The following is a 25,681-nucleotide window of genomic DNA, read 5'->3' on the forward strand; positions in this document are numbered from 1 at the left end:
CTTCTTTTCTCTTCTTTTCTCTTCATTTCTCTATTCTCTTCTTTTCTGTATTCTTTTCTCTTCTTTTATCTTTTCACTTTTCACTTCTTTTCTCTTCTTTTCTCTTTTCTCTTCTTTTCTCTTCTTTACTCTTTTCCCTTTTTTCTCTTCTTTTCTCTTGGTCTCTTTTCTGTTCTTTTCTCTTTTCTCTCCTTTTCTCTTTATTTCTTTTCTCCTTTCTCTTTTCTGTTCTTCTCTCTTTTCTCTTCTTTTCTCTTCATTTCTCATTCCTCTTTTCTCTTTTCTATTCTTTTCTCTTCTATTCACTTTTCTTTTATCTTTTCTCTTCATTTCTGTATTCTCTTCTTTTCTCTTTTATATCTTCTTTTCTCTTTTCATTTCGTTTCTCTTCGTTTCTCTTTTCCCTTTTTTCTCTTCTTTTCTCTTTTATCTTTTCTCTTCATTTCTGTATTCTCTTCTGTTCTCTTTTTTTTCTTTTTCCTCTTTTCTTTTTTTCTCTTTTCTCTTTTCTCTTCTTTTCTGTTCTTTTCTCTTTTCCCGTTATTTCTATTCTTTTCTCTGTGTCTCTTTCCTCTTCTTTTCGCTTTTCTCTTCTCTTCGTTTCTCTTCTTTATTCTTTTCCCTTTTTTCTCCTTTTCTCTTTATATCTTTTCTTTTCTCTTTTCTCTATTCTTTGTTTTCTCTTTTCTCTTCTTTTCTCCTCATTTCTCATTTCTCTTTTCTCTTTTCTATTCTTTTCTCTTCTATTCACTTTTCTCTTTTATCTTTTCTCTTCTTTTCTCTATTCTCTTCTTTTCTCTTTTTCTCTTCTTTTCTCCTTTCTCTTTTCGCTTCTTTTCTCTTCTTTTCTGTTTTCCGTTCTTTTCTCTTTTCCCTTTTCTCTTCTTTTCACATTTCTCTTTTTTCATTTCTCTTCTTTTCTCTTCTTTTCTCTTCATTTCTCTGTTCTCTTCTTTTCTGTATTCTTTTCACTTCTTTTATTTTTTCACTTTTCACTTCTTTTCTCTTCTTTTCTCTTTTCTCTTCTTTTCTCTTCTTTACTCTTTTCCCTGTTTTCTCTTCTTTTCTCTTTATCTCTTTTCTGTTCTTTTCTCTTTTCTCTTCTTTTCTCTTCATTTCTCATTTCTCTTTTCTCTTTTCTATTCTTTTCTCTTCTATTCACTTTCTCTTTTATCTTTTCTCTTCTTTTCCCTATTCTCTTCTTTTCTCTTTTTTCTCTTCTTTTCTCTTTTTCTCTTCTTTTCTCCTTTCTCTTTTCGCTTCTTTTCTCTTCTTTTCTGTTTTCCGTTCTTTTCTCTTTTCCCTTTTCTCTTCTTTTCACATTTCTCTTTTTTCATTCCTCTTCTTTTCTCTTCTTTTCTCTTCATTTCTCTATTCTCTTCTTTTCTGTATTCTTTTCTCTTCTTTTATCTTTTCACTTTTCACTTCTTTTCTCTTCTTTTCTCTTTTCTCTTCTTTTCTCTTCTTTACTCTTTTCCCTTTTTTCTCTTCTTTTCTCTTTATCTCTTTTCTGTTCGTTTCTCTTTTCTCTTCTTTTCTCTTCATTTCTCATTTCTCTTTTCTCTTTTCTATTCTTTTCTCTTCTATTCACTTTCTCTTTTTTCTTTTCTCTTCTTTTCTCTATTCTCTTCTTTTCTCTTTTTTCTCTTCTTTTCTCTTTTCTCTGTTCACTTCTTTTCTCTTCTTTTCTCTTTTCACTTCTTTTCTCTTCTTTTCTCTTTTCCCTTTTTTCTCTTCATTTCTCATTCCTCTTTTCTCTTTTCTATTCTTTTCTCTTCTATTCACTTTCTCTTTTATCTTTTCTCTTTTTTTCTCTGTTCTCTTCTTTTCTGTTTTTTTTCTTCTTTTCTCTTTTATCTTTTCTCTTCATTTCTGTATTCTCTTCTGTTCTGTATTCTTTTCACTTCTTTTATCTTTTCACTTTTCACTTCTTTTCTCTTCTTTTCTCTTTTCTATTCTTTTCTCTTCTTTACTCTTTTCCCTGTTTTCTCTTCTTTTCTCTTTATCTCTTTTCTGTTCTTTTCTCTTTTCTCTTCTTTTCTCTTCATTTCTCATTTCTCTTTTCTCTTTTCTATTCTTTTCTCTTCTATTCACTTTCTCTTTTATCTTTTCTCTTCTTTTCCCTATTCTCTTCTTTTCTCTTTTTTCTCTTCTTTTCTCTTTTTTATGTTCTTTTCTCTTTTCTCTTTTCACTTCTTTTCACTTCTTTTCTCTTTTCCCGTTATTTCTCTTCTTTTCTCTTTGTCTCTTTCCTCTTCTTTTCTCTTTTCTCTTCTCTTCGTTTCTCTTCTTTATTCTTTTCCCTTTTTTCTCCTTTTCTTTTCTCTTTTCACTTTTCTTTGTTTTCTCTTTTCTCTTCTTTTCTCCTCATTTCTCATTTCGCTTTTCTCTTTTCTATTCTGTTCTCTTCTATTCACTTTTCTCTTTTATCTTTTCTCTTCTTTTCTCTATTCTCTTCTTTTCTCTTTTTCTCTTCTTTTCTCTTTTTCTCTTCTTTTCTCCTTTCTCTTTTCGCTTCTTTTCTCTTCTTTTCTGTTTTCCGTTCTTTTCTCTTTTCCCTTTTCTCTTCTTTTCACATTTCTCTTTTTTCATTTCTCTTCTTTTCTCTTCTTTTCTCTTCATTTCTCTATTCTCTTCTTTTCTGTATTCTTTTCACTTCTTTTATCTTTTCACTTTTCACTTCTTTTCTCTTCTTTTCTCTTCTTTTCTCTTCTTTACTCTTTTCCCTGTTTTCTCTTCTTTTCTCTTTATCTCTTTTCTGTTCTTTTCTCTTCTTTTCTCTTCATTTCTCATTTCTCTTTTCTCTTTTCTATTCTTTTCTCTTCTATTCACTTTCTCTTTTATCTTTTCTCTTCTTTTCTCTGTTCTCTTCTTTTCTGTTTTTTCTCTTCTTTTCTCTTTTATCTTTTCTCTTCATTTCTGTATTCTCTTCTGTTCTGTATTCTTTTCACTTCTTTTATCTTTTCACTTCTTTTCTCTTCTTTTCTCTTTTCTCTTCTTTTCTCTTCTTTACTCTTTTCCCTGTTTTCTCTTCTTTTCTCTTTATCTCTTTTCTGTTCTTTTCTCTTCATTTCTCATTTCTCTTTTCTCTTTTCTATTCTTTTCTCTTCTATTCACTTTCTCTTTTATCCTTTCTCTTCATTTCCCTATTCTCTTCTTTTCTCTTTTTTCTCTTCTTTTCTCTTTTTTATGTTCTTTTCTCTTTTCTCTTTTCACTTCTTTTCACTTCTTTTCTCTTTTCCCGTTATTTCTCTTCTTTTCTCTTTGTCTCTTTCCTCTTCTTTTCTCTTTTCTCTTCTCTTCGTTTCTCTTCTTTATTCTTTTCCCTTTTTTCTCCTTTTCTCTTTATATCTTTTCTTTTCTCTTTTCTCTTTTCTTTGTTTTCTCTTTTCTCTTCTTTTCTCCTCATTTCTCATTTCGCTTTTCTCTTTTCTATTCTGTTCTCTTCTATTCACTTTTCTCTTTTATCTTTTCTCTTCTTTTCTCTATTCTCTTCTTTTCTCTTTTTCTCTTCTTTTCTCTTTTTCTCTTCTTTTCTCCTTTCTCTTTTCGCTTCTTTTCTCTTCTTTTCTGTTTTCCGTTCTTTTCTCTTTTCCCTTTTCTCTTCTTTTCACATTTCTCTTTTTTCATTTCTCTTCTTTTCTCTTCTTTTCTCTTCATTTCTCTATTCTCTTCTTTTCTGTATTCTTTTCTTTTATCTTTTATCTTTTCACTTTTCACTTCTTTTCTCTTCTTTTCTCTTCTTTTCTCTTCTTTACTCTTTTCCCTGTTTTCTCTTCTTTTCTCTTTATCTCTTTTCTGTTCTTTTCTCTTCTTTTCTCTTCATTTCTCATTTCTCTTTTCTCTTTTCTATTCTTTTCTCTTCTATTGACTTTCTCTTTTATCTTTTCTCTTCTTTTCTCTGTTCTCTTCTTTTCTGTTTTTTCTCTTCTTTTCTCTTTTATCTTTTCTCTTCATTTCTGTATTCTCTTCTGTTCTGTATTCTTTTCACTTCTTTTATCTTTTCACTTCTTTTCTCTTCTTTTCTCTTTTCTCTTCTTTTCTCTTCTTTACTCTTTTCCCTGTTTTCTCTTCTTTTCTCTTTATCTCTTTTCTGTTCTTTTCTCTTTTCTCTTCATTTCTCATTTCTCTTTTCTCTTTTCTATTCTTTTCTCTTCTATTCACTTTCTCTTTTATCCTTTCTCTTCTTTTCCCTATTCTCTTCTTTTCTCTTTTTTCTCTTCTTTTCTCTTTTTTATGTTCTTTTCTCTTTTCTCTTTTCACTTCTTTTCACTTCTTTTCTCTTTTCCCGTTATTTCTCTTCATTTCTCTTTGTCTCTTTCCTCTTCTTTTCTCTTTTCTCTTCTCTTCGTTTCTCTTCTTTATTCTTTTCCCTTTTTTCTCCTTTTCTCTTGATATCTTTTCTTTTCTCTTTTCTCTTTTCTTTGTTTTCTCTTTTCTCTTCTTTTCTCCTCATTTCTCATTTCTCTTTTCTCTTTTCTATTCTTTTCTCTTCTATTCACTTTTCTCTTTTATCTTTTCTCTTCTTTTCTCTATTCTCTTCTTTTCTCTTTTTCTCTTCTTTTCTCCTTTCTCTTTTCGCTTCTTTTCTCTTCTTTTCTGTTTTCCGTTCTTTTCTCTTTTCCCTTTTCTCTTCTTTTCACATTTCTCTTTTTTCATTTCTCTTCTTTTCTCTTCTTTTCTCTTCATTTCTCTATTCTCTTCTTTTCTGTATTCTTTTCTCTTCTTTTATCTTTTCACTTTTCACTTCTTTTCTCTTCTTTTCTCTTTTCTCTTCTTTTCTCTTCTTTACTCTTTTCCCTTTTATTCTCTTCTTTTCTCTTTGTCTCTTTTCTGTTCTTTTCTCTTTTCTCTTCTTTTCTCTTCATTTCTCATTTCTCTTTTCTCTTTTCTATTCTTTTCTCTTCTATTCACTTTCTCTTTTATCTTTTCTCTTCTTTTCTCTATTCTCTTCTTTTCTCTTTTTTCTCTTCTTTTCTCTTTTTTCTCTTCTTTTCTCCTTTCTCTTTTCACTTCTTTTCTCTTCTTTTCTGTTTTCACTTCCTTTCTCTTCTTTTCTCTTGTCACTTTTTTCTCTTCATTTCTCTTTTTCTCTTTTCACTTCTTTTCTCTTTTCTCTTTTCTCTTCTTTTCTCTTCTTTTCTCTTCTTTACTCTTTTCCTTTTTCTCTTCTTTTCTCTTTATCTCTTTTCTTTTCTCCTTTCTCTTTTCTGATCTTTTCTCTTCTTTTCTCTTCATTTCTCATTCCTCTTTTTTCTTTTCTATTCTTTTCTCTTCTATTCACTTTCTCTTTTATCTTTTCTCTTCTTTTCTCTGTTCTCTTCTTTTCTGTTTTTTCTCTTCTTTTCTCTTTTATCTTTTCTCTTCATTTCTGTATTCTCTTCTGTTCTGTATTCTTTTCACTTCTTTTATCTTTTCACTTTTCACTTCTTTTCTCTTCTTTTCTCTTTTCTCTTCTTTTCTCTTCTTTACTCTTTTCCCTGTTTTCTCTTCTTTTCTCTTTATCTCTTTTCTGTTCTTTTCTCTTTTCTCTTCATTTCTCATTTCTCTTTTCTCTTTTCTATTCTTTTCTCTTCTATTCACTTTCTCTTTTATCCTTTCTCTTCTTTTCCCTATTCTCTTCTTTTCTCTTTTTTCTCTTCTTTTCTCTTTTTTATGTTCTTTTCTCTTTTCTCTTTTCACTTCTTTTCACTTCTTTTCTCTTTCCCGTTATTTCTCTTCTTTTCTCTTTGTCTCTTTCCTCTTCTTTTCTCTTTTCTCTTCTCTTCGTTTCTCTTCTTTATTCTTTTCCCTTTTTTCTCCTTTTCTCTTTATATCTTTTCTTTTCTCTTTTCTCTTTTCTTTGTTTTCTCTTTTCTCTTCTTTTCTCCTCATTTCTCATTTCTCTTTACTCTTTTCTATTCTTTTCTCTTCTATTCACTTTTCTCTTTTATCTTTTCTCTTCTTTTCTCTATTCTGTTCTTTTCTCTTTTTCTCTTCTTTTCTCCTTTCTCTTTTCGCTTCTTTTCTCTTCTTTTCTGTTTTCCGTTCTTTTCTCTTTTCCCTTTTCTCTTCTTTTCACATTTCTCTTTTTTCATTTCTCTTCTTTTCTCTTCTTTTCTCTTCATTTCTCTATTCTCTTCTTTTCTGTATTCTTTTCACTTCTTTTATTTTTTCACTTTTCACTTCTTTTCTCTTCTTTTCTCTTTTCTCTTCTTTACTCTTCTTTACTCTTTTCCCTGTTTTCTCTTCTTTTCTCTTTATCTCTTTTCTGTTTTTTTCTCTTTTCTCTTCTTTTCTCTTCATTTCTCATTTCTCTTTTCTTTTTTCTATTCTTTTCTCTTCTATTCACTTTCTCTTTTATCTTTTCTCTTCTTTTCCCTATTCTCTTCTTTTCTCTTTTTTCTCTTCTTTTCTCTTTTTCTCTTCTTTTCTCCTTTTTCTTTTCGCTTCTTTTCTCTTCTCTTCTGTTTTCCGTTCTTTTCTCTTTTCCCTTTTCTCTTCTTTTCACATTTCTCTTTTTTCATTTCTCTTCTTTTCTCTTCTTTTCTCTTCATTTCTCTATTCTCTTCTTTTCTGTATTCTTTTCTCTTCTTTTATCTTTTCACTTTTCACTTCTTTTCTCTTCTTTTCTCTTTTCTCTTCTTTTCTCTTCTTTACTCTTTTCCCTTTTTTCTCTTCTTTTCTCTTGGTCTCTTTTCTGTTCTTTTCTCTTTTCTCTCCTTTTCTCTTTATTTCTTTTCTCCTTTCTCTTTTCTGTTCTTCTCTCTTTTCTCTTCTTTTCTCTTCATTTCTCATTCCTCTTTTCTCTTTTCTATTCTTTTCTCTTCTATTCACTTTTCTTTTATCTTTTCTCTTCATTTCTGTATTCTCTTCTTTTCTCTTTTATATCTTCTTTTCTCTTTTCATTTCGTTTCTCTTCGTTTCTCTTTTCCCTTTTTTCTCTTCTTTTCTCTTTTATCTTTTCTCTTCATTTCTGTATTCTCTTCTGTTCTCTTTTTTTTCTTTTTACTCTTTTCTTTTTTTCTCTTTTCTCTTTTCTCTTCTTTTCTGTTCTTTTCTCTTTTCCCGTTATTTCTATTCTTTTCTCTGTGTCTCTTTCCTCTTCTTTTCGCTTTTCTCTTCTCTTCGTTTCTCTTCTTTATTCTTTTCCCTTTTTTCTCCTTTTCTCTTTATATCTTTTCTTTTCTCTTTTCTCTATTCTTTGTTTTCTCTTTTCTCTTCTTTTCTCCTCATTTCTCATTTCTCTTTTCTCTTTTCTATTCTTTTCTCTTCTATTCACTTTTCTCTTTTATCTTTTCTCTTCTTTTCTCTATTCTCTTCTTTTCTCTTTTTCTCTTCTTTTCTCCTTTCTCTTTTCGCTTCTTTTCTCTTCTTTTCTGTTTTCCGTTCTTTTCTCTTTTCCCTTTTCTCTTCTTTTCACATTTCTCTTTTTTCATTTCTCTTCTTTTCTCTTCTTTTCTCTTCATTTCTCTGTTCTCTTCTTTTCTGTATTCTTTTCACTTCTTTTATTTTTTCACTTTTCACTTCTTTTCTCTTCTTTTCTCTTTTCTCTTCTTTTCTCTTCTTTACTCTTTTCCCTGTTTTCTCTTCTTTTCTCTTTATCTCTTTTCTGTTCTTTTCTCTTTTCTCTTCTTTTCTCTTCATTTCTCATTTCTCTTTTCTCTTTTCTATTCTTTTCTCTTCTATTCACTTTCTCTTTTATCTTTTCTCTTCTTTTCCCTATTCTCTTCTTTTCTCTTTTTTCTCTTCTTTTCTCTTTTTCTCTTCTTTTCTCCTTTCTCTTTTCGCTTCTTTTCTCTTCTTTTCTGTTTTCCGTTCTTTTCTCTTTTCCCTTTTCTCTTCTTTTCACATTTCTCTTTTTTCATTCCTCTTCTTTTCTCTTCTTTTCTCTTCATTTCTCTATTCTCTTCTTTTCTGTATTCTTTTCTCTTCTTTTATCTTTTCACTTTTCACTTCTTTTCTCTTCTTTTCTCTTTTCTCTTCTTTTCTCTTCTTTACTCTTTTCCCTTTTTTCTCTTCTTTTCTCTTTATCTCTTTTCTGTTCGTTTCTCTTTTCTCTTCTTTTCTCTTCATTTCTCATTTCTCTTTTCTCTTTTCTATTCTTTTCTCTTCTATTCACTTTCTCTTTTTTCTTTTCTCTTCTTTTCTCTATTCTCTTCTTTTCTCTTTTTTCTCTTCTTTTCTCTTTTCTCTGTTCACTTCTTTTCTCTTCTTTTCTCTTTTCACTTCTTTTCTCTTCTTTTCTCTTTTCCCTTTTTTCTCTTCATTTCTCATTCCTCTTTTCTCTTTTCTATTCTTTTCTCTTCTATTCACTTTCTCTTTTATCTTTTCTCTTTTTTTCTCTGTTCTCTTCTTTTCTGTTTTTTTTCTTCTTTTCTCTTTTATCTTTTCTCTTCATTTCTGTATTCTCTTCTGTTCTGTATTCTTTTCACTTCTTTTATCTTTTCACTTTTCACTTCTTTTCTCTTCTTTTCTCTTTTCTATTCTTTTCTCTTCTTTACTCTTTTCCCTGTTTTCTCTTCTTTTCTCTTTATCTCTTTTCTGTTCTTTTCTCTTTTCTCTTCTTTTCTCTTCATTTCTCATTTCTCTTTTCTCTTTTCTATTCTTTTCTCTTCTATTCACTTTCTCTTTTATCTTTTCTCTTCTTTTCCCTATTCTCTTCTTTTCTCTTTTTTCTCTTCTTTTCTCTTTTTTATGTTCTTTTCTCTTTTCTCTTTTCACTTCTTTTCACTTCTTTTCTCTTTTCCCGTTATTTCTCTTCTTTTCTCTTTGTCTCTTTCCTCTTCTTTTCTCTTTTCTCTTCTCTTCGTTTCTCTTCTTTATTCTTTTCCCTTTTTTCTCCTTTTCTTTTCTCTTTTCACTTTTCTTTGTTTTCTCTTTTCTCTTCTTTTCTCCTCATTTCTCATTTCGCTTTTCTCTTTTCTATTCTGTTCTCTTCTATTCACTTTTCTCTTTTATCTTTTCTCTTCTTTTCTCTATTCTCTTCTTTTCTCTTTTTCTCTTCTTTTCTCTTTTTCTCTTCTTTTCTCCTTTCTCTTTTCGCTTCTTTTCTCTTCTTTTCTGTTTTCCGTTCTTTTCTCTTTTCCCTTTTCTCTTCTTTTCACATTTCTCTTTTTTCATTTCTCTTCTTTTCTCTTCTTTTCTCTTCATTTCTCTATTCTCTTCTTTTCTGTATTCTTTTCACTTCTTTTATCTTTTCACTTTTCACTTCTTTTCTCTTCTTTTCTCTTCTTTTCTCTTCTTTACTCTTTTCCCTGTTTTCTCTTCTTTTCTCTTTATCTCTTTTCTGTTCTTTTCTCTTCTTTTCTCTTCATTTCTCATTTCTCTTTTCTCTTTTCTATTCTTTTCTCTTCTATTCACTTTCTCTTTTATCTTTTCTCTTCTTTTCTCTGTTCTCTTCTTTTCTGTTTTTTCTCTTCTTTTCTCTTTTATCTTTTCTCTTCATTTCTGTATTCTCTTCTGTTCTGTATTCTTTTCACTTCTTTTATCTTTTCACTTCTTTTCTCTTCTTTTCTCTTTTCTCTTCTTTTCTCTTCTTTACTCTTTTCCCTGTTTTCTCTTCTTTTCTCTTTATCTCTTTTCTGTTCTTTTCTCTTCATTTCTCATTTCTCTTTTCTCTTTTCTATTCTTTTCTCTTCTATTCACTTTCTCTTTTATCCTTTCTCTTCATTTCCCTATTCTCTTCTTTTCTCTTTTTTCTCTTCTTTTCTCTTTTTTATGTTCTTTTCTCTTTTCTCTTTTCACTTCTTTTCACTTCTTTTCTCTTTTCCCGTTATTTCTCTTCTTTTCTCTTTGTCTCTTTCCTCTTCTTTTCTCTTTTCTCTTCTCTTCGTTTCTCTTCTTTATTCTTTTCCCTTTTTTCTCCTTTTCTCTTTATATCTTTTCTTTTCTCTTTTCTCTTTTCTTTGTTTTCTCTTTTCTCTTCTTTTCTCCTCATTTCTCATTTCGCTTTTCTCTTTTCTATTCTGTTCTCTTCTATTCACTTTTCTCTTTTATCTTTTCTCTTCTTTTCTCTATTCTCTTCTTTTCTCTTTTTCTCTTCTTTTCTCTTTTTCTCTTCTTTTCTCCTTTCTCTTTTCGCTTCTTTTCTCTTCTTTTCTGTTTTCCGTTCTTTTCTCTTTTCCCTTTTCTCTTCTTTTCACATTTCTCTTTTTTCATTTCTCTTCTTTTCTCTTCTTTTCTCTTCATTTCTCTATTCTCTTCTTTTCTGTATTCTTTTCTTTTATCTTTTATCTTTTCACTTTTCACTTCTTTTCTCTTCTTTTCTCTTCTTTTCTCTTCTTTACTCTTTTCCCTGTTTTCTCTTCTTTTCTCTTTATCTCTTTTCTGTTCTTTTCTCTTCTTTTCTCTTCATTTCTCATTTCTCTTTTCTCTTTTCTATTCTTTTCTCTTCTATTGACTTTCTCTTTTATCTTTTCTCTTCTTTTCTCTGTTCTCTTCTTTTCTGTTTTTTCTCTTCTTTTCTCTTTTATCTTTTCTCTTCATTTCTGTATTCTCTTCTGTTCTGTATTCTTTTCACTTCTTTTATCTTTTCACTTCTTTTCTCTTCTTTTCTCTTTTCTCTTCTTTTCTCTTCTTTACTCTTTTCCCTGTTTTCTCTTCTTTTCTCTTTATCTCTTTTCTGTTCTTTTCTCTTTTCTCTTCATTTCTCATTTCTCTTTTCTCTTTTCTATTCTTTTCTCTTCTATTCACTTTCTCTTTTATCCTTTCTCTTCTTTTCCCTATTCTCTTCTTTTCTCTTTTTTCTCTTCTTTTCTCTTTTTTATGTTCTTTTCTCTTTTCTCTTTTCACTTCTTTTCACTTCTTTTCTCTTTTCCCGTTATTTCTCTTCATTTCTCTTTGTCTCTTTCCTCTTCTTTTCTCTTTTCTCTTCTCTTCGTTTCTCTTCTTTATTCTTTTCCCTTTTTTCTCCTTTTCTCTTGATATCTTTTCTTTTCTCTTTTCTCTTTTCTTTGTTTTCTCTTTTCTCTTCTTTTCTCCTCATTTCTCATTTCTCTTTTCTCTTTTCTATTCTTTTCTCTTCTATTCACTTTTCTCTTTTATCTTTTCTCTTCTTTTCTCTATTCTCTTCTTTTCTCTTTTTCTCTTCTTTTCTCCTTTCTCTTTTCGCTTCTTTTCTCTTCTTTTCTGTTTTCCGTTCTTTTCTCTTTTCCCTTTTCTCTTCTTTTCACATTTCTCTTTTTTCATTTCTCTTCTTTTCTCTTCTTTTCTCTTCATTTCTCTATTCTCTTCTTTTCTGTATTCTTTTCTCTTCTTTTATCTTTTCACTTTTCACTTCTTTTCTCTTCTTTTCTCTTTTCTCTTCTTTTCTCTTCTTTACTCTTTTCCCTTTTATTCTCTTCTTTTCTCTTTGTCTCTTTTCTGTTCTTTTCTCTTTTCTCTTCTTTTCTCTTCATTTCTCATTTCTCTTTTCTCTTTTCTATTCTTTTCTCTTCTATTCACTTTCTCTTTTATCTTTTCTCTTCTTTTCTCTATTCTCTTCTTTTCTCTTTTTTCTCTTCTTTTCTCTTTTTTCTCTTCTTTTCTCCTTTCTCTTTTCACTTCTTTTCTCTTCTTTTCTGTTTTCACTTCCTTTCTCTTCTTTTCTCTTTTCACTTTTTTCTCTTCATTTCTCTTTTTCTCTTTTCACTTCTTTTCTCTTTTCTCTTTTCTCTTCTTTTCTCTTCTTTTCTCTTCTTTACTCTTTTCCTTTTTCTCTTCTTTTCTCTTTATCTCTTTTCTTTTCTCCTTTCTCTTTTCTTATCTTTTCTCTTCTTTTCTCTTCATTTCTCATTCCTCTTTTTTCTTTTCTATTCTTTTCTCTTCTATTCACTTTCTCTTTTATCTTTTCTCTTCTTTTCTCTGTTCTCTTCTTTTCTGTTTTTTCTCTTCTTTTCTCTTTTATCTTTTCTCTTCATTTCTGTATTCTCTTCTGTTCTGTATTCTTTTCACTTCTTTTATCTTTTCACTTTTCACTTCTTTTCTCTTCTTTTCTCTTTTCTCTTCTTTTCTCTTCTTTACTCTTTTCCCTGTTTTCTCTTCTTTTCTCTTTATCTCTTTTCTGTTCTTTTCTCTTTTCTCTTCATTTCTCATTTCTCTTTTCTCTTTTCTATTCTTTTCTCTTCTATTCACTTTCTCTTTTATCCTTTCTCTTCTTTTCCCTATTCTCTTCTTTTCTCTTTTTTCTCTTCTTTTCTCTTTTTTATGTTCTTTTCTCTTTTCTCTTTTCACTTCTTTTCACTTCTTTTCTCTTTCCCGTTATTTCTCTTCTTTTCTCTTTGTCTCTTTCCTCTTCTTTTCTCTTTTCTCTTCTCTTCGTTTCTCTTCTTTATTCTTTTCCCTTTTTTCTCCTTTTCTCTTTATATCTTTTCTTTTCTCTTTTCTCTTTTCTTTGTTTTCTCTTTTCTCTTCTTTTCTCCTCATTTCTCATTTCTCTTTACTCTTTTCTATTCTTTTCTCTTCTATTCACTTTTCTCTTTTATCTTTTCTCTTCTTTTCTCTATTCTGTTCTTTTCTCTTTTTCTCTTCTTTTCTCCTTTCTCTTTTCGCTTCTTTTCTCTTCTTTTCTGTTTTCCGTTCTTTTCTCTTTTCCCTTTTCTCTTCTTTTCACATTTCTCTTTTTTCATTTCTCTTCTTTTCTCTTCTTTTCTCTTCATTTCTCTATTCTCTTCTTTTCTGTATTCTTTTCACTTCTTTTATTTTTTCACTTTTCACTTCTTTTCTCTTCTTTTCTCTTTTCTCTTCTTTACTCTTCTTTACTCTTTTCCCTGTTTTCTCTTCTTTTCTCTTTATCTCTTTTCTGTTTTTTTCTCTTTTCTCTTCTTTTCTCTTCATTTCTCATTTCTCTTTTCTTTTTTCTATTCTTTTCTCTTCTATTCACTTTCTCTTTTATCTTTTCTCTTCTTTTCCCTATTCTCTTCTTTTCTCTTTTTTCTCTTCTTTTCTCTTTTTCTCTTCTTTTCTCCTTTTTCTTTTCGCTTCTTTTCTCTTCTCTTCTGTTTTCCGTTCTTTTCTCTTTTCCCTTTTCTCTTCTTTTCACATTTCTCTTTTTTCATTTCTCTTCTTTTCTCTTCTTTTCTCTTCATTTCTCTATTCTCTTCTTTTCTGTATTCTTTTCTCTTCTTTTATCTTTTCACTTTTCACTTCTTTTCTCTTCTTTTCTCTTTTCTCTTCTTTTCTCTTCTTTACTCTTTTCCCTTTTTTCTCTTCTTTTCTCTTGGTCTCTTTTCTGTTCTTTTCTCTTTTCTCTCCTTTTCTCTTTATTTCTTTTCTCCTTTCTCTTTTCTGTTCTTCTCTCTTTTCTCTTCTTTTCTCTTCATTTCTCATTCCTCTTTTCTCTTTTCTATTCTTTTCTCTTCTATTCACTTTTCTTTTATCTTTTCTCTTCATTTCTGTATTCTCTTCTTTTCTCTTTTATATCTTCTTTTCTCTTTTCATTTCGTTTCTCTTCTTTTCTCTTTTCCCTTTTTTCTCTTCTTTTCTCTTTTATCTTTTCTCTTCATTTCTGTATTCTCTTCTGTTCTCTTTTTTTTCTTTTCACTCTTTTCTTTTTTTCTCTTTTCTCTTTTCTCTTCTTTTCTCTTCTTTACTCTTTTCCCTGTTTTCTCTTCTTTTCTCTTTATCTCTTTTCTGTTCTTTTCTCTTTTCTCTTCTTTTCTCTTCATTTCTCATTTCTCTTTTCTCTTTTCTATTCTTTTCACTTCTATTCACTTTCTCTTTTATCTTTTCTCTTCTTTTCCCTATTCTCTTCTTTTCTCTTTTTTCTCTTCTTTTCTCTTTTTCTCTTCTTTTCTCCTTTCTCTTTTCGCTTCTTTTCTCTTCTTTTCTGTTTTCCGTTCTTTTCTCTTTTCCCTTTTCTCTTCTTTTCACATTTCTCTTTTTTCATTCCTCTTCTTTTCTCTTCTTTTCTCTTCATTTCTCTATTCTCTTCTTTTCTGTATTCTTTTCTCTTCTTTTATCTTTTCACTTTTCACTTTTTTTCTCTTCTTTTCTCTTTATCTCTTTTCTGTTGGTTTCTCTTTTCTCTTCTTTTCTCTTCATTTCTCATTTCTCTTTTCTCTTTTCTATTCTTTTCTCTTCTATTCACTTTCTCTTTTATCTTTTCTCTTCATTTCAGTATTCTCTTCTGTTCTGTATTCTTTTCACTACTTTTATCTTTTCACTTTTCACTTCTTTTCTCTTCTTTTCTCTTTTCTATTCTTTTCTCTTCTTTACTCTTTTCCCTGTTTTCTCTTCTTTTCTCTTTATCTCTTTTCTGTTCTTTTCTCTTTTCTCTTCTTTTCTCTTCATTTCTCATTTCTCTTTTCTCTTTTCTATTCTTTTCTCTTCTATTCACTTTCTCTTTTATCTTTTCTCTTCTTTTCCCTATTCTCTTCTTTTCTCTTTTTTCTCTTCTTTTCTCTTTTTTATGTTCTTTTCTCTTTTCTCTTTTCACTTCTTTTCACTTCTTTTCTCTTTTCCCGTTATTTCTCTTCTTTTCTCTTTGTCTCTTTCCTCTTCTTTTCTCTTTTCTCTTCTCTTCGTTTCTCTTCTTTATTCTTTTCCCTTTTTTCTCCTTTTCTCTTTATATCTTTTCTTTTCTCTTTTCACTTTTCTTTGTTTTCTCTTTTCTCTTCTTTTCTCCTCATTTCTCATTTCGCTTTTCTCTTTTCTATTCTGTTCTCTTCTATTCACTTTTCTCTTTTATCTTTTCTCTTCTTTTCTCTATTCTCTTCTTTTCTCTTTTTCTCTTCTTTTCTCTTTTTCTCTTCTTTTCTCCTTTCTCTTTTCGCTTCTTTTCTCTTCTTTTCTGTTTTCCGTTCTTTTCTCTTTTCCCTTTTCTCTTCTTTTCACATTTCTCTTTTTTCATTTCTCTTCTTTTCTCTTCTTTTCTCTTCATTTCTCTATTCTCTTCTTTTCTGTATTCTTTTCACTTCTTTTATCTTTTCACTTTTCACTTCTTTTCTCTTCTTTTCTCTTTTTTCTTCTTTTCTCTTCTTTACTCTTTTCCCTGTTTTCTCTTCTTTTCTCTTTATCTCTTTTCTGTTCTTTTCTCTTCTTTTCTCTTCATTTCTCATTTCTCTTTTCTCTTTTCTATTCTTTTCTCTTCTATTCACTTTCTCTTTTATCTTTTCTCTTCTTTTCTTTGTTCTCTTCTTTTCTGTTTTTTCTCTTCTTTTCTCTTTTATCTTTTCTCTTCATTTCTGTATTCTCTTCTGTTCTGTATTCTTTTCACTTCTTTTATCTTTTCACTTCTTTTCTCTTCTTTTCTCTTTTCTCTTCTTTTCTCTTCTTTACTCTTTTCCCTGTTTTCTCTTCTTTTCTCTTTATCTCTTTTCTGTTCTTTTCTCTTTTCTCTTCATTTCTCATTTCTCTTTTCTCTTTTCTATTCTTTTCTCTTCTATTCACTTTCTCTTTTATCCTTTCTCTTCATTTCCCTATTCTCTTCTTTTCTCTTTTTTCTCTTCTTTTCTCTTTTTTATGTTCTTTTCTCTTTTCTCTTTTCACTTCTTTTCACTTCTTTTCTCTTTTCCCGTTATTTCTCTTCATTTCTCTTTGTCTCTTTCCTCTTCTTTTCTCTTTTCTTTTCTCTTCGTTTCTCTTCTTTATTCTTTTCCCTTTTTTCTCCTTTTCTCTTTATATCTTTTCTTTTCTCTTTTCTCTTTTCTTTGTTTTCTCTTTTCTCTTCTTTTCTCCTCATTTCTCATTTCTCTTTTCTCTTTTCTATTCTTTTCTCTTCTATTCACTTTTCTCTTTTATCTTTTCTCTTCTTTTCTCTATTCTCTTCTTTTCTCTTTTTCTCTTCTTTTCTCTTTTCTCTGTTCACTTCTTTTCTCTTCTTTTCTCTTTTCACTTCTTTTCTCTTCTTTTCTCTTTTCCCTTTTTTCTCTTCATTTCTCATTCCTCTTTTCTCTTTTCTATTCTTTTCTCTTCTATTCACTTTCTCTTTTATCTTTTCTCTTTTTTTCTCTGTTCTCTTCTTTTCTCTTTTTTCTCTTCTTTTCTCTTTTTTATGTTCTTTTCTCTTTTCTCTTTTCACTTCTTTTCACTTCTTTTCTCTTTTCCCGTTATTTCTCTTCATTTCTCTTTGTCTCTTTCCTCTTCTTTTCTCTTTTCTCTTCTCTTCGTTTCTCTTCTTTATTCTTTTCCCTTTTTTCTCCTTTTCTCTTTATATCTTTTCTTTTCTCTTTTCTCTTTTCTTTGTTTTCTCTTTTCTCTTCTTTTCTCCTCATTTCTCATTTCTCTTTTCTCTTTTCTATTCTTTTCTCTTCTATTCACTTTTCTCTTTTATCTTTTCTCTTCTTTTCTCTATTCTCTTCTTTTCTCTTTTTCTCTTCTTTTCTCCTTTCTCTTTTCGCTTCTTTTCTCTTCTTTTCTGTTTTCCGTTCTTTTCTCTTTTCCCTTTTCTCTTCTTTTCTCTTCTTTTCTGTTTTCCGTTCTTTTCTCTTTTCCCTTTTCTCTTCTTTTCACATTTCTCTTTTTTCATTTCTCTTCTTTTCTCTTCTTTTCTCTTCATTTCTCTATTCTCTTCTTTTCTGTATTCTTTTCTCTTCTTTTATCTTTTCACTTTTCACTTCTTTTCTCTTCTTTTCTCTTTTCTCTTCTTTTCTCTTCTTTACTCTTTTCCCTTTTATTCTCTTCTTTTCTCTTTGTCTCTTTTCTGTTCTTTTCTCTTTTCTCTTCTTTTCTCTTCATTTCTCATTTCTCTTTTCTCTTTTCTATTCTTTTCTCTTCTATTCACTTTCTCTTTTATCTTTTCTCTTCTTTTCTCTATTCTCTTCTTTTCTCTTTTTTCTCTTCTTTTCTCTTTTTTCTCTTCTTTACTCCTTTCTCTTTTCACTTCTTTTCTCTTCTTTTCTGTTTTCACTTCCTTTCTCTTCTTTTCTCTTTTCACTTTTTTCTCTTCATTTCTCTTTTTCTCTTTTCACTTCTTTTCTCTTTTCTCTTTTCTCTTCTTTTCTCTGCATTTCTCTTCTTTACTCTTTTCCTTTTTCTCTTCTTTTCTCTTTATCTCTTTTCTTTTCTCCTTTCTCTTTTCTGATCTTTTCTCTTCTTTTCTCTTTATTTTTTCATTCCTCTTTTTTCTTTTCTATTCTTTTCTCTTCTATTCACTTTCTCTTTTATCTTTTCTCTTCTTTTCTCTGTTCTCTTCTTTTCTGTTTTTTCTCTTCTTTTCTCTTTTATCTTTTCTCTTCATTTCTGTATTCTCTTCTGTTCTGTATTCTTTTCACTTCTTTTATCTTTTCACTTTTCACTTCTTTTCTCTTCTTTTCTCTTTTCTCTTCTTTTCTCTTCTTTACTCTTTTCCCTGTTTTCTCTTCTTTTCTCTTTATCTCTTTTCTGTTCTTTTCTCTTTTCTCTTCATTTCTCATTTCTCTTTTCTCTTTTCTATTCTTTTCTCTTCTATTCACTTTCTCTTTTATCCTTTCTCTTCTTTTCCCTATTCTCTTCTTTTCTCTTTTTTCTCTTCTTTTCTCTTTTTTATGTTCTTTTCTCTTTTCTCTTTTCACTTCTTTTCACTTCTTTTCTCTTTCCCGTTATTTCTCTTCTTTTCTCTTTGTCTCTTTCCTCTTCTTTTCTCTTTTCTCTTCTCTTCGTTTCTCTTCTTTATTCTTTTCCCTTTTTTCTCCTTTTCTCTTTATATCTTTTCTTTTCTCTTTTCTCTTTTCTTTGTTTTCTCTTTTCTCTTCTTTTCTCCTCATTTCTCATTTCTCTTTTCTCTTTTCTATTCTTTTCTCTTCTATTCACTTTTCTCTTTTATCTTTTCTCTTCTTTTCTCTATTCTCTTCTTTTCTCTTTTTCTCTTCTTTTCTCCTTTCTCTTTTCGCTTCTTTTCTCTTCTTTTCTGTTTTCCGTTCTTTTCTCTTTTCCCTTTTCTCTTCTTTTCACATTTCTCTTTTTTCATTTCTCTTCTTTTCTCTTCTTTTCTCTTCATTTCTCTATTCTCTTCTTTTCTGTATTCTTTTCACTTCTTTTATTTTTTCACTTTTCACTTCTTTTCTCTTCTTTTCTCTTTTCTCTTCTTTACTCTTCTTTACTCTTTTCCCTGTTTTCTCTTCTTTTCTCTTTATCTCTTTTCTGTTTTTTTCTCTTTTCTCTTCTTTTCTCTTCATTTCTCATTTCTCTTTTCTCTTTTCTATTCTTTTCTCTTCTATTCACTTTCTCTTTTATCTTTTCTCTTCTTTTCCCTATTCTCTTCTTTTCTCTTTTTTCTCTTCTTTTCTCTTTTTCTCTTCTTTTCTCCTTTCTCTTTTCGCTTCTTTTCTCTTCTTTTCTGTTTTCCGTTCTTTTCTCTTTTCCCTTTTCTCTTCTTTTCACATTTCTCTTTTTTCATTCCTCTTCTTTTCTCTTCTTTTCTCTTCATTTCTCTATTCTCTTCTTTTCTGTATTCTTTTCTCTTCTTTTATCTTTTCACTTTTCACTTCTTTTCTCTTCTTTTCTCTTTTCTCTTCTTTTCTCTTCTTTACTCTTTTCCCTTTTTTCTCTTCTTTTCTCTTTATCTCTTTTCTGTTGGTTTCTCTTTTCTCTTCTTTTCTCTTCATTTCTCATTTCTCTTTTCTCTTTTCTATTCTTTTCTCTTCTATTCACTTTCTCTTTTATCTTTTCTCTTCATTTCAGTATTCTCTTCTGTTCTGTATTCTTTTCACTACATTTATCTTTTCACTTTTCACTTCTTTTCTCTTCTTTTCTCTTTTCTATTCTTTTCTCTTCTTTACTCTTTTCCCTGTTTTCTCTTCTTTTCTCTTTATCTCTTTTCTGTTCTTTTCTCTTTTCTCTTCTTTTCTCTTCATTTCTCTTTTCTCTTTTCTCTTTTCTATTCTTTTCTCTTCTATTCACTTTCTCTTTTATCTTTTCTCTTCTTTTCCCTATTCTCTTCTTTTCTCTTTTTTCTCTTCTTTTCTCTTTTTTATGTTCTTTTCTCTTTTCTCTTTTCACTTCTTTTCACTTCTTTTCTCTTTTCCCGTTATTTCTCTTCTTTTCTCTTTGTCTCTTTCCTCTTCTTTTCTCTTTTCTCTTCTCTTCGTTTCTCTTCTTTATTCTTTTCCCTTTTTTCTCCTTTTCTCTTTATATCTTTTCTTTTCTCTTTTCACTTTTCTTTGTTTTCTCTTTTCTCTTCTTTTCTCCTCATTTCTCATTTCGCTTTTCTCTTTTCTATTCTGTTCTCTTGTATTCACTTTTCTCTTTTATCTTTTCTCTTCTTTTCTCTATTCTCTTCTTTTCTCTTTTTCTCTTCTTTTCTCCTTTCTCTTTTCGCTTCTTTTCTCTTCTTTTCTGTTTTCCGTTCTTTTCTCTTTTCCCTTTTCTCTTCTTTTCACATTTCTCTTTTTTCATTTCTCTTCTTTTCTCTTCTTTTCTCTTCATTTCTCTATTCTCTTCTTTTCTGTATTCTTTTCTTTTATCTTTTATCTTTTCACTTTTCACTTCTTTTCTCTTCTTTTCTCTTCTTTTCTCTTCTTTACTCTTTTCCCTGTTTTCTCTTCTTTTCTCTTTATCTCTTTTCTGTTCTTTTCTCTTCTTTTCTCTTCATTTCTCATTTCTCTTTTCTCTTTTCTATTCTTTTCTCTTCTATTCACTTTCTCTTTTATCTTTTCTCTTCTTTTCTCTGTTCTCTTCTTTTCTGTTTTTTCTCTTCTTTTCTCTTTTATCTTTTCTCTTCATTTCTGTATTCTCTTCTGTTCTGTATTCTTTTCACTTCTTTTATCTTTTCACTTCTTTTCTCTTCTTTTCTCTTTTCTCTTCTTTTCTCTTCTTTACTCTTTTCCCTGTTTTCTCTTCTTTTCTCTTTATCTCTTTTCTGTTCTTTTCTCTTTTCTCTTCATTTCTCATTTCTCTTTTCTCTTTTCTATTCTTTTCTCTTCTATTCACTTTCTCTTTTATCCTTTCTCTTCTTTTCCCTATTCTCTTTTTTCTCTTCTTTTCTCTTTTTTATGTTCTTTTCTCTTTTCTCTTTTCACTTCTTTTCACTTCTTTTCTCTTTTCCCGTTATTTCTCTTCATTTCTCTTTGTCTCTTTCCTCTTCTTTTCTCTTTTCTCTTCTCTTCGTTTCTCTTCTTTATTCTTTTCCCTTTTTTCTCCTTTTCTCTTTATATCTTTTCTTTTCTCTTTTCTCTTTTCTTTGTTTTCTCTTTTCTCTTCTTTTCTCCTCATTTCTCATTTCTCTTTTCTCTTTTCTATTCTTTTCTCTTCTATTCACTTTTCTCTTTTATCTTTTCTCTTCTTTTCTCTATTCTCTTCTTTTCTCTTTTTCTCTTCTTTTCTCCTTTCTCTTTTCGCTTCTTTTCTCTTCTTTTCTGTTTTCCGTTCTTTTCTCTTTTCCCTTTTCTCTTCTTTTCACATTTCTCTTTTTTCATTTCTCTTCTTTTCTCTTCTTTTCTCTTCATTTCTCTATTCTCTTCTTTTCTGTATTCTTTTCTCTTCTTTTATCTTTTCACTTTTCACTTCTTTTCTCTTCTTTTCTCTTTTCTCTTCTTTTCTCTTCTTTACTCTTTTCCCTTTTATTCTCTTCTTTTCTCTTTGTCTCTTTTCTGTTCTTTTCTCTTTTCTCTTCTTTTCTCTTCATTTCTCATTTCTCTTTTCTCTTTTCTATTCTTTTCTCTTCTATTCACTTTCTCTTTTATCTTTTCTCTTCTTTTCTCTATTCTCTTCTTTTCTCTTTTTTCTCTTCTTTTCTCTTTTTTCTCTTCTTTTCTCCTTTCTCTTTTCACTTCTTTTCTCTTCTTTTCTGTTTTCACTTCCTTTCTCTTCTTTTCTCTTTTCACTTTTTTCTCTTCATTTCTCTTTTTCTCTTTTCACTTCTTTTCTCTTTTCTCTTTTCTCTTCTTTTCTCTTCTTTTCTCTTCTTTACTCTTTTCCTTTTTCTCTTCTTTTCTCTTTATCTCTTTTCTTTTCTCCTTTCTCTTTTCTGATCTTTTCTCTTCTTTTCTCTTCATTTCTCATTCCTCTTTTTTCTTTTCTATTCTTTTCTCTTCTATTCACTTTCTCTTTTATCTTTTCTCTTCTTTTCTCTGTTCTCTTCTTTTCTGTTTTTTCTCTTCTTTTCTCTTTTATCTTTTCTCTTCATTTCTGTATTCTCTTCTGTTCTGTATTCTTTTCACTTCTTTTATCTTTTCACTTTTCACTTCTTTTCTCTTCTTTTCTCTTTTCTCTTCTTTTCTCTTCTTTACTCTTTTCCCTGTTTTCTCTTCTTTTCTCTTTATCTCTTTTCTGTTCTTTTCTCTTTTCTCTTCATTTCTCATTTCTCTTTTCTCTTTTCTATTCTTTTCTCTTCTATTCACTTTCTCTTTTATCCTTTCTCTTCTTTTCCCTATTCTCTTCTTTTCTCTTTTTTCTCTTCTTTTCTCTTTTTTATGTTCTTTTCTCTTTTCTCTTTTCACTTCTTTTCACTTCTTTTCTCTTTCCCGTTATTTCTCTTCTTTTCTCTTTGTCTCTTTCCTCTTCTTTTCTCTTTTCTCTTCTCTTCGTTTCTCTTCTTTATTCTTTTCCCTTTTTTCTCCTTTTCTCTTTATATCTTTTCTTTTCTCTTTTCTCTTTTCTTTGTTTTCTCTTTTCTCTTCTTTTCTCCTCATTTCTCATTTCTCTTTTCTCTTTTCTATTCTTTTCTCTTCTATTCACTTTTCTCTTTTATCTTTTCTCTTCTTTTCTCTATTCTCTTCTTTTCTCTTTTTCTCTTCTTTTCTCCTTTCTCTTTTCGCTTCTTTTCTCTTCTTTTCTGTTTTCCGTTCTTTTCTCTTTTCCCTTTTCTCTTCTTTTCACATTTCTCTTTTTTCATTTCTCTTCTTTTCTCTTCTTTTCTCTTCATTTCTCTATTCTCTTCTTTTCTGTATTCTTTTCACTTCTTTCATTTTTTCACTTTTCACTTCTTTTCTCTTCTTTTCTCTTTTCTCTTCTTTACTCTTCTTTACTCTTTTCCCTGTTTTCTCTTCTTTTCTCTTTATCTCTTTTCTGTTTTTTTCTCTTTTCTCTTCTTTTCTCTTCATTTCTCATTTCTCTTTTCTCTTTTCTATTCTTTTCTCTTCTATTCACTTTCTCTTTTATCTTTTCTCTTCTTTTCCCTATTCTCTTCTTTTCTCTTTTTTCTCTTCTTTTCTCTTTTTCTCTTCTTTTCTCCTTTTTCTTTTCGCTTCTTTTCACTTCTCTTCTGTTTTCCGTTCTTTTCTCTTTTCCCTTTTCTCTTCTTTTCACATTTCTCTTTTTTCATTTCTCTTCTTTTCTCTTCTTTTCTCTTCATTTCTCTATTCTCTTCTTTTCTGTATTCTTTTCTCTTCTTTTATCTTTTCACTTTTCACTTCTTTTCTCTTCTTTTCTCTTTTCTCTTCTTTTCTCTTCTTTACTCTTTTCCCTTTTTTCTCTTCTTTTCTCTTGGTCTCTTTTCTGTTCTTTTCTCTTTTCTCTCCTTTTCTCTTTATTTCTTTTCTCCTTTCTCTTTTCTGTTCTTCTCTCTTTTCTCTTCTTTTCTCTTCATTTCTCATTCCTCTTTTCTCTTTTCTATTCTTTTCTCTTCTATTCACTTTTCTTTTATCTTTTCTCTTCATTTCTGTATTCTCTTCTTTTCTCTTTTATATCTTCTTTTCTCTTTTCATTTCGTTTCTCTTCTTTTCTCTTTTCCCTTTTTTCTCTTCTTTTCTCTTTTATCTTTTCTCTTCATTTCTGTATTCTCTTCTGTTCTCTTTTTTTTCTTTTCACTCTTTTCTTTTTTTCTCTTTTCTCTTTTCTCTTCTTTTCTCTTCTTTACTCTTTTCCCTGTTTTCTCTTCTTTTCTCTTTATCTCTTTTCTGTTCTTTTCTCTTTTCTCTTCTTTTCTCTTCATTTCTCATTTCTCTTTTCTCTTTTCTATTCTTTTCTCTTCTATTCACTTTCTCTTTTATCTTTTCTCTTCTTTTCCCTATTCTCTTCTTTTCTCTTTTTTCTCTTCTTTTCTCTTTTTCTCTTCTTTTCTCCTTTCTCTTTTCGCTTCTTTTCTCTTCTTTTCTGTTTTCCGTTCTTTTCTCTTTTCCCTTTTCTCTTCTTTTCACATTTCTCTTTTTTCATTCCTCTTCTTTTCTCTTCTTTTCTCTTCATTTCTCTATTCTCTTCTTTTCTGTATTCTTTTCTCTTCTTTTATCTTTTCACTTTTCACTTCTTTTCTCTTCTTTTCTCTTTTCTCTTCTTTTCTCTTCTTTACTCTTTTCCCTTTTTTCTCTTCTTTTCTCTTTATCTCTTTTCTGTTGGTTTCTCTTTTCTCTTCTTTTCTCTTCATTTCTCATTTCTCTTTTCTCTTTTCTATTCTTTTCTCTTCTATTCACTTTCTCTTTTATCTTTTCTCTTCATTTCAGTATTCTCTTCTGTTCTGTATTCTTTTCACTACTTTTATCTTTTCACTTTTCACTTCTTTTCTCTTCTTTTCTCTTTTCTCTTCTTTTCTCTTCTTTACTCTTTTCCCTGTTTTCTCTTCTTTTCTCTTTATCTCTTTTCTGTTCTTTTCTCTTTTCTCTTCTTTTCTCTTCATTTCTCATTTCTCTTTTCTCTTTTCTATTCTTTTCTCTTCTATTCACTTTCTCTTTTATCTTTTCTCTTCTTTTCCCTATTCTCTTCTTTTCTCTTTTTTCTCTTCTTTTCTCTTTTTTATGTTCTTTTCTCTTTTCTCTTTTCACTTCTTTTCACTTCTTTTCTCTTTTCCCGTTATTTCTCTTCTTTTCTCTTTGTCTCTTTCCTCTTCTTTTCTCTTTTCTCTTCTCTTCGTTTCTCTTCTTTATTCTTTTCCCTTTTTTCTCCTTTTCTCTTTATATCTTTTCTTTTCTCTTTTCACTTTTCTTTGTTTTCTCTTTTCTCTTCTTTTCTCCTCATTTCTCATTTCGCTTTTCTCTTTTCTATTCTGTTCTCTTCTATTCACTTTTCTCTTTTATCTTTTCTCTTCTTTTCTCTATTCTCTTCTTTTCTCTTTTTCTCTTCTTTTCTCCTTTCTCTTTTCGCTTCTTTTCTCTTCTTTTCTGTTTTCCGTTCTTTTCTCTTTTCCCTTTTCTCTTCTTTTCACATTTCTCTTTTTTCATTCCTCTTCTTTTCTCTTCTTTTCTCTTCATTTCTCTATTCTCTTCTTTTCTGTATTCTTTTCTCTTCTTTTATCTTTTCACTTTTCACTTCTTTTCTCTTCTTTTCTCTTTTCTCTTCTTTTCTCTTCTTTACTCTTTTCCCTTTTTTCTCTTCTTTTCTCTTTATCTCTTTTCTGTTGGTTTCTCTTTTCTCTTCTTTTCTCTTCATTTCTCATTTCTCTTTTCTCTTTTCTATTCTTTTCTCTTCTATTCACTTTCTCTTTTATCTTTTCTCTTCATTTCAGTATTCTCTTCTGTTCTGTATTCTTTTCACTACTTTTATCTTTTCACTTTTCACTTCTTTTCTCTTCTTTTCTCTTTTCTATTCTTTTCTCTTCTTTACTCTTTTCCCTGTTTTCTCTTCTTTTCTCTTTATCTCTTTTCTGTTCTTTTCTCTTTTCTCTTCTTTTCTCTTCATTTCTCATTTCTCTTTTCTCTTTTCTATTCTTTTCTCTTCTATTCACTTTCTCTTTTATCTTTTCTCTTCTTTTCCCTATTCTCTTCTTTTCTCTTTTTTCTCTTCTTTTCTCTTTTTCTCTTCTTTTCTCCTTTCTCTTTTCGCTTCTTTTCTCTTCTTTTCTGTTTTCCGTTCTTTTCTCTTTTCCCTTTTCTCTTCTTTTCACATTTCTCTTTTTTCATTTCTCTTCTTTTCTCTTCTTTTCTCTTCATTTCTCTATTCTCTTCTTTTCTGTATTCTTTTCTTTTATCTTTTATCTTTTCACTTTTCACTTCTTTTCTCTTCTTTTCTCTTCTTTTCTCTTCTTTACTCTTTTCCCTGTTTTCTCTTCTTTTCTCTTTATCTCTTTTCTGTTCTTTTCTCTTCTTTTCTCTTCATTTCTCATTTCTCTTTTCTCTTTTCTATTCTTTTCTCTTCTATTCACTTTCTCTTTTATCTTTTCTCTTCTTTTCTCTGTTCTCTTCTTTTCTGTTTTTTCTCTTCTTTTCTCTTTTATCTTTTCTCTTCATTTCTGTATTCTCTTCTGTTCTGTATTCTTTTCACTTCTTTTATCTTTTCACTTCTTTTCTCTTCTTTTCTCTTTTCTCTTCTTTTCTCTTCTTTACTCTTTTCCCTGTTTTCTCTTCTTTTCTCTTTATCTCTTTTCTGTTCTTTTCTCTTTTCTCTTCATTTCTCATTTCTCTTTTCTCTTTTCTATTCTTTTCTCTTCTATTCACTTTCTCTTTTATCCTTTCTCTTCTTTTCCCTATTCTCTTCTTTTCTCTTTTTTCTCTTCTTTTCTCTTTTTTATGTTCTTTTCTCTTTTCTCTTTTCACTTCTTTTCACTTCTTTTCTCTTTTCCCGTTATTTCTCTTCATTTCTCTTTGTCTCTTTCCTCTTCTTTTCTCTTTTCTCTTCTCTTCGTTTCTCTTCTTTATTCTTTTCCCTTTTTTCTCCTTTTCTCTTTATATCTTTTCTTTTCTCTTTTCTCTTTTCTTTGTTTTCTCTTTTCTCTTCTTTTCTCCTCATTTCTCATTTCTCTTTTCTCTTTTCTATTCTTTTCTCTTCTATTCACTTTTCTCTTTTATCTTTTCTCTTCTTTTCTCTATTCTCTTCTTTTCTCTTTTTCTCTTCTTTTCTCCTTTCTCTTTTCGCTTCTTTTCTCTTCTTTTCTGTTTTCCGTTCTTTTCTCTTTTCCCTTTTCTCTTCTTTTCACATTTCTCTTTTTTCTTTCCTCTTC

This window comes from Chiloscyllium punctatum, chromosome 20 (genome assembly GCF_047496795.1).
Source record: "Chiloscyllium punctatum isolate Juve2018m chromosome 20, sChiPun1.3, whole genome shotgun sequence".
In the NCBI taxonomy this organism is placed as follows: domain Eukaryota; kingdom Metazoa; phylum Chordata; class Chondrichthyes; order Orectolobiformes; family Hemiscylliidae; genus Chiloscyllium; species Chiloscyllium punctatum.